Below are 19,271 nucleotides of genomic sequence, written 5' to 3' on the forward strand. Positions count from 1 at the left end.
GATTCCCAATTTATCATTATTTGAAAAAATGTGCTGTATTAAAAGCTGTTTTCCTTACATCATCTTCTATTGATTTAATAGCTATCGAATTTGACTTGATCTGTTTATGCCTTGTGCTAGCATGTATTGCTTTGGAAGGCCTCATTAGCTGTCTGTCTTCAATTAAATTACGTCTGCCTGCAACAGGATTGTAATTTAGTTCATTACACTTTTTAGCAATCAGTGATATCTGGTAAATTGTCAGATGTTGTTTGATTAACTTAAGTAAATTTCTTCATTCCCCCCAGATGACCTTTCAAGGAGCTTTAAACCTGTGTTGCTTATCTGACCCATAAATTATTGTCTGAGCACCAGAGAAAAGCAGAATTCAGTGAAGATGTATTATATTGTGTCTGCTTATTATATTGTGTAAATAATCAATTCATTATGAGAGTGCGTTATATGGATACATCTGTACCAGCAGCAATTTACAAATCATTCACTTTGTATGAATTACTCAGGCTCTTACCATGTAGTCGTAGTCCAAGTGTGTACTCTGCGGGGGGCTGGGGGAGGAAACTGTCAATGAGAAATATATGGAAGATGACCTCTCCCTGGAGACAGAGTGATCAGTGGGCAGCTGCAGAGAGGTCTCTGCAACAAAGGGAAATGGTCGGAAGGTAGAGAAAGGAAGGCTAAGACAAGTGGGTTGTCTATGGGATTGGATCTTAAGCTTTTAAAACTTACTACTATAAACATGAAAACTTGAATCAGTGGTCAGTGTGCCTTGTTCTCACACTCAAAACATTCTTTAATATTAGATTTTGTTGTCTTTTTGTAGAAGTCTTCTGTATGCTCTGTAGAAAAGCTGAAATATCAGTTTCAAAGCTCTAGAACTCGTTGTGTTCTCTTAAGGTCTTAAAGTTTTCAAACAAAAAAACCCAAACCTGTTGACTGGGTTGAAATGCCTCTTAATCTATTGTGTTGTTAGAAGTCAAATAGGTAAGCAGAAAGTAGTAGGAAATTCTCAAACTGTAGACTTTTCCACCTGAGTTAAAATGTTCATGTTGATTTTTTTTCCCCTCAAAATATAAGCAAAACCAGAAATAAAGGAAACAATTAAAGCACCGTGTTTGTATTTAAAATACAAATCTCAATTTATCCAAAGCTATCATGACATTAGAATATATTAAATACTCCCTGATCTTAAGCCATCAAATATTCAAGTGTCTTTCTTAAAGATTGAGGTGGAGTTTATCACGTAATTGAAAGAGTCGTATACTTCAGTGCCTAGTTATGATCTATTAAATTTAACATAAAACGAGTGCTTGCAACAATCCAGCTTTGCTGCAGTGTGTGTATGGCAGGGTTCTTTCTGAAAAATATCTCACTGTAGGTATATGGCAGAGGCTTGCTTTTGTTAAGGTCAGCCACTTGGGAGTTCTCTATTTAGTGAATCATGTAGGTTGTGTAATGATTAGATGCCAAGTCACGATCTAGCACTTGGAGCTAATTTTACTTCCAATGTGCTGCTTTTGAATGCAGAGCTCTTCATGCTGACACTGTTACGTTCCCCTGTAGCTGAGGGAGGCTGCTCCTAGCTGCCAGGCTTCCTGCAAGGCTCTGAGCAGGACAGATGGGGTTGGGGCACCACAGTGGCTTTGAGGCTCAGGCCCTGAGAATCCCAGTCATTTTAGGGGCTGGTGGATATGTTCGTAGTAAAAGATCATCTGTTACCTGATGTTCTTTTTGCATTCCTGAATTGCTTTCTCCTAAGGATGCGGAGCCTGAGACAAAAGTTCAGTATTACTCATTCTGACCAGCCCAGACATTGCCAAGCTGTCTGAGCCAACTCTGTGCTGCTCCAGTTCTGTATACAGCTATTCCTCCTGTGGTTCTAACCAGTGGAAGGGGGTCCCTGGTTGCTAGTTAGAACTGCATAAATTGACTGATAAAGCACTGCTAGGGTCTGCCTCCTCTTGTACCCTGGCGACATCTCTACCATGTGGTATTTGGCTCTGGGTCTCCTATGATCCCTATGTAGTCATCCTGAGCTGTAAGTCAATTGATATTTTTGTGAAGAGGCAAGGAAGGTTTAGTTCAAAGTATTTGATGTAACGTGAAGATTGTGGTATAGGATGTTCTTGGATAGGTGTACTGTGTGTCCTTGGGAGAAAGAGTATTTGAGAGTACAAGGGCTATCTAAGACTGCTGAAAGAACCAGGACTAAGGCAGTCTCATTAATGCTGTCCAATGCAAACAGCTCTCAAGTGAAGAATAATTCTAAAAATCTAGTTGAGGTGACCTTTGAGAGCTATGTAGTAAGCTAATAAACAGTCTGGGTGGTCTAGCAGCTTGGGGCTTTTTAAGTCCGTGGATGTACTGCCTGCATTACACATGTATTCAGTGTGTGATACAAAGGGATCAAGTACTGTAAAGCCGAGGGATGGGGAGAAAAGGGTTAGCTTGAAACACTGGAAGCTTGTTTATGTGTGTGGATTTGCAGGGGGGGAAATGAAGAGTGAAACAGATGAGAGAAAAGCCAGGTGGAGGTGGGTGACCAGAAGAAACCCCAAGGAACGGGAAAACAAAAGCTTGATTTGTGGAGAGTGTGACCCTTAGTTAAAGAATAGCAGGGCAAGAAGAACAACTGTTTGTATGTGTCCTATCCCCAGACTGAAATATGCTTCTGAATGGTGTGCTTTACATAGCTTTGAAGGCTGACTCCAAGATTTTAGAGTTGTAACTAATTCTGTATATTCCACTGCAAAAGCATAAGTTGTCTCCTCTGTTGTTTTTTTGGCAAAATGACATTTGCTTTTTTAGGCTTCTCTTTAGATAAATAGATAATTAGATAATGCCATGCTTGCTGTAGCAGACCCTAAGATTCCAACTCTGTGTTAAAGCTGTGATTATTTAGAATCATGCCATATAAGGGAATTCTTATCTCCAAATTTGTTTCTGAAATCTTAGTATGGAGGTTTTGCTGAAGGACCTAAACTTGCAAAATTTAGAATTCAGTAGAAAAATTAGAATAAATTTGCAAGCTTTAGTCTTATAGTGATTACAGTGCACATTATTATACGGTAAGGCATACTAAAGTTGATGTAACAAATCATGTTTACACAAGGGGCAGGGATGAAATTGCTGCTGGAAAAATTGATTTTAATTATTGATATGGATATAGGATAACACTTTGTTCTGCCATATGCCATTTATGAAATATACATGGAATTGGGTGGTGGGGAAAGTGTCCCTACAAGAAGCTGGAAAGCATGCACATAGCATTAAATATCAAAACCTCCCAATAAATGTTTTGCAGAAACTCTGTGGCATTGTAGGCCTGACTTCCCTGCTGTTTCTAGCACAAATAACCTGGTTTCTGTGTCCAGATACCTACCAATAGGCTTCTGGGTGTTTTGAGGTAGATTTTTTGCACCATATTTGAATTTAAAACTTTCATATTTGTTAAAATATGGGAAAGCCCTGCTGCTGCCTGCTCTGCAGTCACACCCTGGGCCTGACGTGTAAGAAAGGATGTGTAATGCCTGGTGATGGCACAGTGTCGTGGCAGGGCCCTGTCAGTGCTCAAGTGCCCAAAGTGCTGCGTTTTTCAGCCTTGTAGCCAAAAATCAGCTCTTGTAGAAGTCTTTTTTGTATTCCTCTCTCCTCCTCCTAGGGCAAAAACAAGCCACAGGCATTGTGGGCACAGAAATGTGGGGTTTAGTTTCTTCACCATCTGGTGTTAGGCTTCTTGCTAGAGGAGCCAGGTGGCTTCTGTGGGTAATTCACCTCCGCAGGTAAGAACTATTTCAATGCCCTGTAGTTTTAACAGATGCTATCAATATACATACTTGGTGCTAAAATACATGCACAAACAAATGCAGATATTTTATTGCCATTTTACACAGACAGCACTGCAGACTGTTTTGTTACCAGCTAGTCAGCCTGGCTCTTTTCTCAACATTTCAATACCTGGGTTCCTGAATCAGCTGCATACATCCAGATGCATTAGTTGCTTGCTTCTGATGTGTAAGAAAGGAGAGGATGTACTTTGCAGAGACTTCAGTGGATGCAACAGAATTTGTTCTCAGATGGGAAACTAATTTAGACTGTCAGGTGTTCAGCAGAAGGTGCTTCATAGTACAGATACAGTGCAGCATTTGCTTTTTTTATTTAAAAAAATAAAATAGCATATGTTATACGTGATGATTCTGGCCACCAGTGATAGTTCCTAGTAAGTGCCTGGTTTGAATGGTGGTCTGGGAGCTCAGGGTCAGGGCACTGAGTACTGGTTAGGAAACACAGACCAGGGCCAGATAAGCCTAATAGGACTATGCAGAACATAGAAAGGAGTGAGCATCTGTTACCATGACATTGTCATTGCCCAAGATTTTTTTTTGCCTTTTGAAGCTTGTGTAATTGTCATACTGGAGTATATCATCTGTTCCTTCTTTATAGCCCTAAGTCATTTAAGCTCTCAATATGCTGTGTAAAATAAGAGCTGCTATTTGACTGTGCCATGTTCAATGGTGCATTGAAGCTGCCTGTAAAAAAGACTTTGTAAAATAATGTTTAAATCTATATTATTGAGAGTTTTTAATTTCTGTTTTGCAAATGAAGTTAATTGGACCTCAAATAGTATCTCATTGTGAATATCTGAATTGTTAACTGTCCTTTCAACCCAGGTGGGATGGCAGAATATATACTTCTTTTTTTCCACCAACTGACTGGCACTGTTAATCTGTTTAATGTCACCTGAATTACTCCAAGTTCAGTATCTTTGATCTGGTTACTCTGAGACTGTTGGTATCTTTGTAAAAACAGCTGAGCAGTCCAAATGGCTTTCTAATGAAGCTATCCCCAGTGTGAGGCTGTTTAAATATATGACAGAAATTGTCTTAAATGATGAAAAATATAGCTTAAAAATCATCAGTTTTTCTATAGCTGTGTACTCAACTGTATTTTGAGTTATTTTCTTTGTCGTTGCTGTCTCTGTAAACTCCATGAAGGTATCTTTATAGTGTTGAGCTGTCAGGAAAGCAGAACTTTTAAAACATCCTCAGGAAACTGGAAGTTGAAAGTTTTGCACTGAGTTCTTTAAACTTGAATCTCTATCTCACAAAAAAAAAAAAAAAAAAGTTCAAATGCTCTTTAATGTTTTATTTTGATAAAATAGACATCTTGTCAGTGTTTAAAGTCAAAATAACATTAAATATTTAATGACACCATAGCTTTAGCTTACTGTGTGTTTTTAAAGCTCGGTACTTCAAAGTGTGGTAGTAGATCTCTGTGTTAACCTTGATTGATAGATGTGTATAAGTCCTTTCAAGTAACCTCTAGCCACTGTTTCATTTATTTATTTATTTTTCTTCCTTGGGACTGTTCCTGCATTGGATTTGGCTTTGTTAACAATATACACATCATCTCTTGCTTTTTTATAGAATTTTGAGAGTGAAAGTATTGATTTAAAATTGCTTGCTGCCTGTGGTGCTTGTGGCCCAAGTATTATTATTTTGCTGATGAGGAAGAACTGTGAATGCATACAACTCTGTCTATGGTGATGGATTACCCTAGACAGTCTATAACAACAGTGAAAAAAGAATTTGATTTCCACTTGCAAAACCATTACAACATAGGAATAAAATGGACTTTTCCTTTTAAAACTTAGTAAATATATACTTACTTACATATTTGTATAAATTCTGGATTTAGAAGGCTCACTAACAGCTTATTCACTGAGTAAAAAAATGACCTATCTGAATAAGCATAGATCAATACAGAATGTTTTCAATTCTTTGAGACTGATTCATAATTTGGTATAGGCAAAATTCCAGTAAGACTTTTGGATTTACCGTAACATAGAGCTTTGCCCAGCATGGCTCCTGAACTGAAATGTTCCTTTATTGTTATGGTCCTCTGTTTTACTTGCTGAAAGCCGCTGATTGGTGGTGCTGTCTAAAAATGGAGTAAAATAACTCGAATATGTTACTAATAATAATAATAAGGGGGCGGGCATGGGGTGAAGGGGCAGCTCTTCATGTGGACATTAAATAGTCCTGTGAATTTCCTCCTTCTCCTTGCACTATGTAATTTTACCTACAACTTAATGTCTGTTTGAAATCTAGTCTGTGAATATATGTAATAGCATATTCTTTCTAGACATATTCCTGATACAGTGCATTAAGGTAAGTAAATAAGAACCCTCTGTCAGCAAGATAGGTAAAATACACTTGTTAACAATGCCATTACCTTCCTGGTTTCTGAAGTGGATAAACCTGTTTTCAAGAACAACTTTATTTTTTTTTCCTCCATTTTGATGGGAAGGGATCTTCGTTGACTTTAGGAGGCAAGAAAAAGATCCGTGAGTAAAATGCCATTCTAAATCTTCATGTGCATCTGGTCCTATGGACTTGTGACAGTCCAGGTGGAGGAAGAGCTCTTTAACTGTCTCCACCTGAATCACCGGGGGTGTATTCTGCATAGCATCCCAGACTTCCAGATCAGGGCATAAAGTGCCCTGAGGATAACTGATCTGCATATTAAAGGTAAATATAAAGAAAGCATACATAATTGGAGAGAAGAGCTAGCATAATTCATTGGAACTGGGAGTTTTATTGACGGGAAGAGGTGTTCAGTGCAGGTTGGAAAGTAAATTAGGGGAGCGTATGATGAATGGATGTTAAAGCTTTAATGGACCATTCACAGATAGTACTATATCATGACAGTGATAAAAGCCCCTCAAAGGGAAGAAACAAAGCCCACTTGTAGTATTGTTTGATTACTATATATTTTACAAGCTTATCAAGCTCTGAACCTTAAGGCTGCATTTGTTACATGTGAGACCTTCCCTTTTGAAAAGGAACATGCTACATTTGTTACCTTGGCAAACTGCTGGAAATCTCTGATTCCCAGGTTTTAGCCTTTTGGAAGCCAGGGCTACGGCCTCTCCTGTGCAAGTAAAACCTATTCTATATATAGAGAACACACAAAATTTGTATGTGAGGTAGCTATTTTACAATTGTGTACGTGCTATACGATTTGGTAATCAAAAAGTGCTTAAAATGGGCTGTACTTAAATATAGAAATTATATGTAAATGATATTCCTCCTCCTCCAAATAAAAAGCTAAGTAACTTATGGATCCCCCATGATAATAATAGTGCCTGTGAGATCACATCATGGTCTTCTAGTGAAAGGAAGAGGCTGCATTCCTGCAGAGGAACTCCCTTGCTTCAGGAGCCTGTCCAAGGAGCTGGGCCTGCTGGGGTATAGAGCTGCAGCAGGGCTGCCATTCCAGCTACTCCAGCTCTTTCCAGTCATGCTGAGCCAGATCCAAAGCAGTTTTACTGTGTGGGAGGCAAACTTCAGATAACTGAATAGAACAGTTGGCAGCTTCAGCCTCTGAGAGGCAGGATCATTCCAGACACCTTCCTTCTCAAGCTGCTGTGAAAGAAGCATGGTGCATGTGCTGCTTGTTCCCTGAGGTTGGACCCTGAAAAAGAAAACAAAAAATCCTTATTATATCCCGTTACCCTCTGAGGTGGGAAGATGGTGACTCTCTTTTTAGCCTGCTGTTCTGTAAAGAACATCGCTTTAATGGCATAACAGATGTTAAAGCAAAACTTCAAGTATTTAATTTTCTTCTTCTGAATATGTATTTAATAGTAAGACAAATAATGCTTTTAACAAATTTTGTTGTAGATTTCCAATTTTATTTTTGTGACTTCTAAAGAGTCAGTTTCTTTGATACTAGCAAAACAGGCTTCTGCAGAGATCATGTTCTTATGAAGCCTCTTAGGCTTTCCTAAGCCTAGGAAAGGGAGACAGCTCAAAATCCTCTAGTCAAATTAGAGACGCTACTGAGTTGTTTGCTTCCAAGTACAGTGACAGATGAAATTGCACAGAGAAAAAAGATTTGGTCTAGCTCCATCCAGCTCCCTCTTTGGGCATTAGTATGTATGTACATTGGAGGCAGAAGTTGAAATAATGTCCTTCATACCAAGATAAACCTTTGGAAAGATGAAACACCCTGAAAAGATTTTTGCAACAAAACAGGGCACACCATATTCCTTTCCTTTCCCTTGATCAGAGACCCACTGTCACCACTGTTGAAACATACCACCTGCTATGCTCATATTCGCTGTTTGGGTCTCTGTAAACGTTCTGCAAGCGTGGATGAAAGTCGGTGGATACCATTTTTTTTCCGTACGGCACCTTCATATGCACTTCCATGTCAGATGCCGTTTTGTCAGACTGTTCTTCTGCTGCCATCTATTGCATGGAAACAAAATGGAATGGAATGTTGGTGGGAAGGTTCAGCCTCTACTGTCATACCACCATCATCTGCCTCTGACATTGTGAGCCATCGGAATAAAATAGGAGGCATTACTTTCAAAGCAGCCATTGTATGTATTTTTTTCTTTCCTAGAACCAAGATTCTAACTATCCTCTTCTGGCTGTAATCCTCCTCACTCTCTTCACATTCTCTTTCTCTCTGGCTTCATTCAATCTTTTGGTAGTTTAAGGTGATTTTAGTTTGGTATTTCAGTAATTTCTCCCATTGTTGCAGTGTGCCATCAGCTAATTGTTACTGATGCTGTGAGGGGTTTTGTGTGTGCTGATAAATTTCCCCGTCCTGGGGCTTATAAGCTGCACGTTTGTCTGTGTGTGTACTGTATTTCAGTGGCCCATGTGTTTAAATGGCCTTGGGCATCCAGTGGTCAGGGATACTCCCTGTTCACAAAGAAAGGCCAAAACAGTTCCCTCATGAAAAAAGGATAGTGCTGGAGAAAATCCTAACGCTGTGTACCTCACTGTGTAACGGCCTTATCAAATGTAATATGAAAGGAGGAAAAGAAACCCATTCGCTTGTGTCTCTGACAGTGCCAAGCTGTATGTGCTATAGCTGCTAAAATAATAAAGCGAATGAACCTTGAGTTGTTTGAAGAGGGCTCTTCTCAGTCTGGAGTCACTGCTGGGAAATCCTACTCTCCTTGACAACAGCTCTGTGTGCTAAACAGCTTAAAATGCTGTGCGTGTGGGAAAGGTCTCTCTTCAACAGATTCAGTGAAGTCGTAGAGTCATAGAACGCTTTTAACCGCTTTGTCTTAGTTTAGTGTTTGTATTCCATAGTATTTCCAATATATTGTTTTATACTGATTTAATTTTGGCACACAGCAATCAGTTTTCCAGTTTGCTGTCTATCTGTGGTGAACACTGTGAAAGCATTTTGCTGTACTGTGCTTATGGGATCTTGACTTCATACTAGCACTTAATGCTTACTGGTCATTCTTCAGAATTCATCTCCCATCCCAAATATTTGGAATGGGAGTGGGGTGTACAGATAGCAGTTAACGTTCGTTCTATGTTTTGATATGGCTAGATAGCTTTGTTATGTTAGCATGACTCTTCTGTCTTTAGGCTTAGATTATTTGATGTTAGATGGTTCAAATCTCCTTTTCTTCCTGCAGTATTTTAAGTATTTTAGAGAGGCCTTGCTTGGCCTAACTGCCAACGCTTAAACATTGTGGGATCATGTGCCCCATATGCATGGTGCTCCTGAACCACACTATCTTTTAGTTTTAGACCCCATGCCTTTTAAATGCTTGGACAAGGTAAACTACCAAGCTACTTGAAGAGCTCAGCTGAGTATTAACACTAGCTAAATTTTGGTATGACTGTAACCTTAGAAAGAATTCATGTTTGTTTCCTGACAATTGTCAAATGTCTTGAAAGAGTTGAGGCCATCTGGAAGGGAAAACAAAAAATGCATGAAAAGAAAGATGAATGAGAAGTCAGCATCATCAGACAATCACTAAATATTTTTTGGTGTCTATTTTTTCTTTTCTTTTTGGAGTGGGTCTTAAAGCAAGGAGTTGTGCACTACATATGCACATTGCAGATATTTTTAGCTTAAGGAGTTCAATAGGTTAAAAAGTAGCTTTGTTAATATGTAAATTGTTCAGCAAGACATTCCTGATGGCTATATTAGTTTAAAGGCTTCCTGCGACTAAAATGGTAATAAGATGTAAAACAAGATGCCACGGGTAATATTATGATTACTGAAAAATTTATGTAACTCAATGAACATTTTTAGTGGCATACACGATTATTTCTGTTAAAGAAAAAACTTGCTGTTATGACTGAAAGCTTTCTCATCATAAAAACATATTATGGGGTAAGAAAACCAGTTCATAGAGTTCTTTTTAAGTCTCCACCTTAAAGAGTCTGTTTTCATAACTGCCATGCTGACAAAGCCAAGTGACAGATTTTTGCTGTGGGTTTTGAGCTTACCATTAAATATAGCATCTCCATTTTTTGAATGTTTTGAGTAGCCCACTGAGTAGCTACTGTCTGAAAAGTACGAATCACAGTGGGAAGCTGAAAGGGAATGGGCCTCCAGAACATTTAGTGTTTAATGGGGCTACAGCTGTAGTGAAGCAGTGTGCAGAAATAATTCTGATTAGACTTGGTCAATCAGACAACAAAATCAGACCTGCCCTTCATGATTCAGCTCTAAAAATTAAGAAAATAACTTTGGCTAAAGCCCAGTTAAAAAGAGAATGTCTGTTCAATTAGTTTTATTTTAGCTGTTTTTGATGATGTGTGCTGTCAAAAGCTGAGGGGAGCAAACAGTTCAGCTACTCAGTAAGAGAAGCTGCCTTTTTTCATTTGGGGCTTCATTTTTGGAAGGAATGATAGAAGGTATGAAAACAGTGATCTTTTATCTCTGTTAAATATTACTAAATGCAAATAGCATTGCAACTTGTTTGTGGCATAGTAAGTAGTTTATTATTTACAGTTTCACACCAGCTGTTTTCATTAGAATATACAGTTGTAAATGGGCAATTAAAAAGCCATATCTTCAAATGGCAGAGGAGCCAATTACTCTTAAACAACTTCGAATGGTTTTGTCTAATGAGCGCTGTATTATCCGATGACAAACCTTCACATCAAAACCAAATTGCCTGTAACTGTAACCTCTGTTTTTCCAAGACTTTGCATTCTCAGCAGAGTTCTTTATATCTCCAGAAGCATGGGATGTGCCTGAAGTGGGAACTCAATTAAGATGCTCTGATTTTATTTCATTATGTTTAGGTGGTCAGGTGGTTGTAGTTGTTACGAACCTTACTGGCAACTTTCTTTGAAGTAGATTCTACTGTAGAGATTGTGCTTTTGTGAAGGAAAGCATTGTTCTAAACAAGTCTTGAAATCGGAGTAGGTTTCAAAAGAGCAGATGAAGTTATTGTTCGGAGCCAATGCTGGTGCTAATAAATGCTGACAGATTCCAAGGCTGCTCCCTAGAAAAGCTGCAACTCTCTTGAAGTTAGAAACATTTTACATTTTAACTAGACTTAGAAACTTTTTTTTATTTTTTCTTTGTTTAGGAGTTGATAAAAGGCACTGTTCTATACCAGCACTGCTCCAAGGTGGTTCCTTGGAAAGCAGAGGTGGTGGTCCAGAGACTGGTGCAGTGTGTGAAGTTGGTGGCCTTCTCCTAACACATTTTCCTTTATTTCCTGGTACACGTATGCTTTCTTTCTCATGGAATTTCACATGTCAACATATATTGGTTGATGTTAGTGGAGAGCAGAGGGATGCCTATTGGCAGCATGTGGTCTAAAGAACGGACAGGAGAAATGGAACAAGGCAGTTCCCTGGCAGTTATTTAGGAGGTAATTCTGCAAAAGGTGAGATCCGGATAAAAGTTGTTGTTGTTTTGATATAAATATATATATGTATTTATTTTCATAGATGGAAGCCCATTACTCTTAAACAAACAGATAAAAAATGTCCTGGTCAGTGAGAATCATTTTACTGAAAGGCTCATGCAGCTAAGCAGATTTAGCTCTGGTTTTAAATAAATACAGGGAAATGTTTAACCCCCTTTGTATGGCCACAAAGCCTGTGCTGATCACACAGAAGCATGGGAGGTCGAGGACAAAGCCATTGGCTGCTGGAAAGGGCTTTTTGTGCGTGCTTCTGCACAACACTGTGACTGTGGGGCTTAGCAGCAGACTCTTGTCAAGATTACAATGTGGAGGGGAGCGTGTTACAAATCCCTATCTCCCACTAACAAAACAAAAGAAAGAAGATAAAAAATTTAAAGAGGAGGTCTGTATAGCTTTATGCACAAGGTAATGGCTGATTTCCCTTTTCTATTCTGATTCTTCTTGATCTGTTATGTGGTTGAAGTTTGTGTGCCTTGGTAGCAGTTAGCTAGATTTATTGAGTAATAGGAACACGAAGAAATGGAACTTAAACTTCTGATGCAAGAACAGACCTATTCTGTGTAACTTATTGAAACAATTAACTTTGATTATCCATCGAAAAACTGAAACATATACTGTATAATTTATTTCCATGGTGGAAGGATGTGACTTTTTACCATATTAAAGATGAGAACAAACATATAGTCTGTTTTGACTGTTGTGATATGTTGAAATAGATTGTATAAAATGAACACCTTGCTGGAAAAAATATTAATATAATCTGGGCTCAACTACTTGCATTAGAATATGTATTTACGTGAATTTATCTATGAAGAATGAAAAATTGAGCAGTTATCTTTGGTGTATTTCCAGGATATGGGTTTTTTCTTTTTTTTTTTTCTTTCCATTATTACTTTGTCAGAATCATCTGGGGCTGAGCACTGCCAGAAATAAGATAGATATGACAGAAAGATGAATCACTGCCCTCATCAACCACCAGGGTAGTTTCTCCTCTTCTGAGGGCTCCTCATCACTCCTTAACTCTGAAAGAAGAATTGACATGAGGGTGAATGCTAGATCTCTGCAGTATTGAATAACATAAACCTGTGCTTAAATACATTCAGTATATTTCAGATCATAAAGCAAATGTTTTCCAGGCCCGCAAAATGTGTTGCATTAAATATTTTCCTACAGTGTTGTCAAGTAAAAGGAGGATGAATTATATATGTGTGTGTGTGTAGTATTAGTTTTAGGAGGAGTGCATATTGTCCCATTTTACTGTTGTTTTTTAATGTTATATTAAGAAGATAAGAACGTTCTACGTTTTGATGAATATATGAATTGCATTTTATCTAAAACCATTTGGCCAGTCTGATTATAAAATAAAAATGGGATTTTTATTTTTTGATTTCATAAGAATTTGAACTTTTTTGCATATTTTTATTGCAATGCATACTTTCTTGTATTGTACAATTACAAGATTACAAATCTTGTACAATTACATACTAAATTGTACTTCTTTGAAATCTATCAAGGTTATTAGTTTAGATGTTTTTAAAGCAATAAAACCATATAAATTTTAGTTCTTTCACAAATTTTTAAACGAGTAAGTGCATAGTAGTGATAATGATCTGATGTGGAGAAGTAAAGGGTAGATTTTGTATTTCTTCAACTTCTTTTGCCCAATAAGTGATAAATAATTTTCTTCAACTTATTTCACCCACACTGTAGACCTCTTTATAAAAATAAATAAAACAAATGGTTTACAATGTTTTTACACCATGTTCTTAACCCTTTTTTTTTTTTCTTTTTTTTTTTCTTTTTTTTTTTTTTTTTTTTTTTTTTTTTCATTCATGCTGTCTTACTGCATTTATGACTGCTCATCAATGGTACAAATGCTCCTTTTTCTTTGGAAGCCAGATACCTAGTTATCCATTTTCTGTCTGTGAAGTCCTATGCACAAGCTGTACTGAGTCTATTGTCATGCCTAACTTTTAAACATAATTCTTGAGACTGCAGTTGTTTTTACTGGTGATAACAGCCAACCAGGGACAAATTCCTGATGTTCTGATAGGATAATTGGCAATTCTCTTATAAAAAAGACTGGCCATATATTACCTAAGGTAATCTGAGTTTCATCTTGGTGCCATAATGTGTCTGTAGCCCTAATATAAAGCTAATTGGTGTTGTAGTTCAAAGCATCTCAAGGGACTTGCATGACAGTCTACCAAAGCCATGAGTTTATAGCATAGCATTGTGAGTACTGTGTGGGGGCACTGGCAATGTTTGGGGTTGCATTGACTTGTAGCAGAAAGCCAAAACTTGTGCGACCACAGCCCTGTGGATGTGGCCCTTAGGATGCACTGTTCCCTTAGATGTGTATGATCTAGTGAGGCAAAGCAGCTGGGAGGCAACGTGAGTGGCAAGAGAGATGTATCCATCATTTTTGTGTAGAAAGGATATGTGTGATTATGGTCATACTCAAGGGTTTTAGTCAATTAGGAGTTGCATATGGCAGTTCTAAATTCAGTTTCAATGCTGACTTTGGCTAACTGAGGTCCTGTTACTAAGCGATGAACTGGACTCCCTGGAAAACGTGGGTAGAAAGTAGGGAGGGATTTGAGTGCCTAAGTAAAGATGAAGGCAGTGAAGTGATTTTTCACCTCAGTGAAAAAATGATAGATGCCAAACTTCGAAAGTTACAGAGACAATGTATTCTTTCCAGTGCTTTGTTATGTAAGAGCAACAGGTCAATTAGAAAGAGTAGAATGGGGAGCAATGCATGAGAAGAGTGCTCTTTTCTTCTGGAAGGAAGAGATACAAGAGAGTAGATACAAGATATAGACTAAGAGCTTTCCATGCAGTAGAAACTTACTGCCAGTGTTGCTTTGACCTTCCAGTAGATGTCTTAGAAACTTAAACATTTATATCCTAAAGAACACTGCAGAAAGTGCTTGGTATGACTTAAGTTGGGTTACTGAAATTCATGAAGATATGGTTAGATTTCCTACTGGCTTGGTCAGCTTTCATGCGATGAGTGTTTTTCACTGGATTCAGTGAAAAGCTAGATGCAGAAAACACTGGATACTTAAATGAGTGATCTGGTTTGAGCTGATGGATCTAGCTTTGTTATTTTGTAGAGCTAAATGCAAAATATAATTTTAAAAGCTATGGAGTTTGGTTTGTTGTTGTTTCTGACGACTCCCATTTTTCATTCAGACCAACATATGTCAATTAGCTGCTAGTGAAATAATGTTTCACTTAGCTCAGTAAACCATACAGGATTTAACAGTGCACCTTTATGAGAACATATCTGATGTATTTATGATATTTTAACAGCAAATGTGACTCTGGGCCTGTGTAAATAATTCAGATTCTACATCATTTTTTTTTTTTCTATTTTTTTTTTTTTTTCAGGCAAAACAGTAAGGCAAAAGACCGGCTATACAGCAGAGAGAAGGGAAAGTAAATAAACAGATCATCTTGCTTAGCAGTTTTTTTGGACAAAGGTAAGAACTTTCTCCTTCAAATATTAATCTCCCATTCTAAACTGAGTGGGAAAAAAAGCTACTAGCATTGAGTTTCTATAAGTGTCTTTAAAGAACTGTCTGGGTTGTCATATAATGTACTCTGCATTTTGCTGCATTTCCATATTTGTTTGGGTTAACAGGTTGTAAATAATATAAACTTTAAAATGTCAGCACTGCTTTTACCTGAACTGCTCAATTCAAATATATTAACTGGAAAAACAGCTAAAATTATTTCATAGCTTCACATAATTGAAGGTAGGCTTAATCATCTCTGATGTTCCCTGCTGGAGAGAACAGGTGTCGTGACAAATCATCTAGTAAACAAATCAGTCTGAGAAGCAGAATTTAAGAGAGACTTAAAGTATTTTTGTACCTTATTATCCTGCTAGTGTAGGTCATAAATTTGGTGATAGGGATATTCTGAATTCTTCAGTCTCATCATTTTTTATAAGATTAAAATGCCAGTCTTGGAAGTTTTTGAAGTAAGCTTTATTTTTTCCCCTCAGTCTCAGCTCCTTCCTGCTCTTGTATTTGGACTACGTAAGTCTTTCTGCATAAGAACAGGGGTAGCCTTCCTTGAAGTCACTAGTAGCTGCTGAATAGTCATCTGTGTTTTAATATCTGAATTTACTGAATAAAAAAAATAAATCTGATTTTGGGTTTTGAATACAGTATTGTATACAGAATGCTGGAACAGACCTTTTGTCTTCATTAGTGCGTAGGCATGGATGGCTGCAGTGTTTTAGGCCTCATTTGTGTATTCAAGCTGACAGCATCTGAAAGCATCAGTACATGGTTTAAAATGGAAAAGTGGGTAGACGCTGAAACTGTATGCTGGCATTGTTTCTAAAAGTAACATTTTGTATATCCTTTCCTTCCAACAAAGATTTTTTTTTCTGCTTCAGAGATCTCTTCTGAAATGGTTCATGTGTTAGTCACTCAAGAGTTAAACGTAGCTTTGCGTAAAGAGGACTGTTACTGTAAGGTTCTGAAACTAGACTACTCTGAATGAAAGATAACCATTGAAGATTCTGAAAGGCTTTTTGGATGGTAGTCAAGTTAAGGAAGTTCTAAGGTTCTTTTGGCTTTCCTGCTGGCTGCTTTCGCTCCCCAGGATCCTGGCACCCTATCCCTATGCCTTCATTGCCTCCATAGCTCTAGTTCCTGGGTCAGGGAATGCCACCATACAATGGCCCCCCCAGAGCTACTTGGATGAGTGACAACCAGCCAGCTCTGAAGTGACAAGCGTTTGAATGTCTAATTGGGTCAGTGCGCGGGTGCCTGCTGCTCATGGGTGAGATGTTCTAGCTTTCCTCTGTGGTGTTTTCTTGGTTCCTCTCATTTTTCCAACAGTTGTAAAGCAAAAAATCTCAACACTTTGTTACAATAGAATGGGCATTAGGATAATAAAAGCACAATTTTTCCCCATAGACTGTTATGGGTAAGGTAGCATTACTTCTTGAGTACTGTCTGGGGCAGTGGCTAAAGGAGCCATTGAAGTGAGATATATATGCTGATTCAAATAGATACTGTAGTGGACAACACAGTAAGTTGATTGGTGAAACAAATACAGTGTCTTAGCCTGTATTTACATAGCTTGTATACTGATTGGAGTCTTGTGCATCAGGAAGCGTACAACTCCCCCTACGTGGAATTACAAGCAGTTGGTATTTCAGCTGCTCTTGCTGGTTCTGTAGCAACAGCAAACTTGTTAAGGGTGTATTTTGATTCATTATCCTGGTCATTAATGAAATTGTTGAATAGCACTGGCCCCAGTATCAACCCTGGGGCTACACCAACAGTGACTTGCTTCCAGCTGGACCTCATGCTGATCCCAACCATCAAGCCCAGCAGTGCACCGAGCTTTCAGCCTCCCTGTCCTCTTATCTAGTTTGTCCCTTATCAGTTTGCCTATGAGATTTGATGGGAGATAGTGTCAAAGTCTTATGAAAGTCAGGATAAACAACATCTGCTGCTCTCCTGTATCCACTGAGCACACTGTTTGCTGGTCTGTGTGCTCAGAATGCCTGAGTCATGGCAGGTCCTGCTGGCAGAGCCACTCTGTGGTGTTGGTGTCTCCCCAGTTCAACACTTATTTAAAACAATGTTGGCAATTTTGATTTGACCAGCTTCTGAGTTGCTAACATAATGATTTTTTTCAGTGGTGTATATTTAAAAGTTTGAAAAGTGGACACTTGAATATTTTCATACTTGACAATGTTTAATGTGGTGTGGGCAGCAGCAGGATTATTGCCAATATCATTTATATAGGAACTGTTTACATCCCTGCTTGCTTGGTAGGGATGCTTAGTCCTTATTAACAAAAAGACCATTGGCAAATGCAAAAAATAAGGATCAAAATGGAGTATGTGTATGATTTCCAAGGTAATTGTAGTTCATATAAAGTGGTTTTGTCTGATTTATTTATTTTTTTTATTTTTCTCACCTTATTATCTCAGGTTTCCTCATATATATAAATTGGTTAAAATAAATTGACTCTTTCTTCAGGTGCTTTTTTTTTCTTTTTCTTTTTTTTTTTTTTTTTTTTTTCTTTAGCTTTTTCTGTATGCTAAGACAGGACAGCGTGTGAAGAAAATACATAAACTTCGGTTGCTGATGCATAGGTTTCTTTTTCTATGATTCTATGATAGGTTTCTTTTTATAAGAGCTTCTGTTGGCAATTAAGGAAGTATTTCTTTTATGCCACGTACGTTAATGCAAATTTGAGTTGATTTCTGTGGCAATCGTGAAAACAATCAAGGAACTCATAGATGAACATTTAAAAACATTTTTGACATAATTTTAACAAGGATGGGAAGTTGAAGGTATGGAAAGGACAAGAAATCTTAATGCAGTCTTTGTTGTATTTTTGCTCTGGAAAGCACTCGGAGCTTTCAGCTTCCTGCAAGAGAAATAGTGAAGGATCTTGAAAACATACTTGAGTGTGTTTCAGTGCTGCAATGTACTCAGTAATATGCCACTAGGATTGTCTGTTAAGCAGCAAACAGCTATCATGACCTGGATGTTTTCCATCTCATTTTAGGTGCTTGGATACATCAGATACAGTAACAGCATGGTTTTTTACTTATCCCAACAACTCTCTCTGGCAAATGTACATCATCTGATCTTCAAAGGTCTCCTCATCTTTTTGGAAATTGGTGGTCCTGCATATGGCAGGGGGGGTTGCAACTTGGTAATCCTTTGGTTCCCTTCCAACCCAAGCCATTCTGTGGTTCCTCAGTGTTTTGTAATTCAGAGAACTGAAATCAGATAGAGTTTTCAGGACAAATACCTGATGATTACCAGCTGAAGCTGTATCATAATTTTCTTCAGTCTGCTGACTATGCTTTTGTTAATGCTCTCTCTGACATCCATAAGCACTTGTTCCTGCCCTGTCCTTCCTTTGCTGTGGTTGACACTGAGTGAAACTGTCTTGTATTGCAGATGGTCTTTGTGCTGTTAATATTTTGTATAAAAAAAATGGTTTAGATTTTGAGAGTGCTATGTGTGAGCATGCATATATGTGCATATATTTCCCCCCATAGAAACAGCAGTCTTTGTTCAATGCACAGCTGATTTGTTGGGGGCATTAATAGGAAAATGTTAGTTCTGCTGTCTGTGTAACAGGCACCCATATCTCAGTTACTGCACTTCTGTTAACTTGCTGGTAGATACTGCGTGACTGAATTGATTATGGACTGGAATAACGTCTTTGTACTATATGAAAGAGGAATTTGTCTATAAAGAAAGAGGTCTCACAGTATATTATATATATATGTATATAAATGGTGTTATTTTTTCCTAGGAAGGAGAGATGGGTGAAGCATTCGAGTTATGCTTGAAATATGAGAATAAAAGCAAGGCAAACTAGCTGATAAATTTATAATCTGTCTAGGCATAAATCCTAGAATTCCACTCAGTTATGTTAAGCCTAACAAAAAAATGGTCACATCTAAAGGCAGGATTATTATAACCTGCTGGCGCAGCCTAAGGTGAAAAAGAAGTATCCAGACTTAATCTTTTTGTTACCATGCCTTGACCAACCAAGT

The 19,271-nt window shown here is 38.0% G+C and overlaps 1 protein-coding gene across 31 annotated transcripts in view; it reads left to right on the plus strand.

Moving 5' to 3' along the window:
- Nucleotides 1-19,271, plus strand: part of NRCAM (neuronal cell adhesion molecule) — a 137,676-nt gene that overhangs the window by 32,064 nt on the left and 86,341 nt on the right. For all 31 annotated transcript variants that reach the window (XM_015854431.2, XM_015854438.2, XM_032443121.1 and 28 more), the window contains exon 2: nucleotides 15,110-15,201. The gene's annotated coding sequence lies outside the window, so the exon portion shown is untranslated. The remainder of the gene's footprint in view (nucleotides 1-15,109; nucleotides 15,202-19,271) is intronic.

Source organism: Coturnix japonica, chromosome 1, assembly GCF_001577835.2.
Source record: "Coturnix japonica isolate 7356 chromosome 1, Coturnix japonica 2.1, whole genome shotgun sequence".
NCBI classification, from domain to species: Eukaryota; Metazoa; Chordata; class Aves; order Galliformes; family Phasianidae; genus Coturnix; species Coturnix japonica.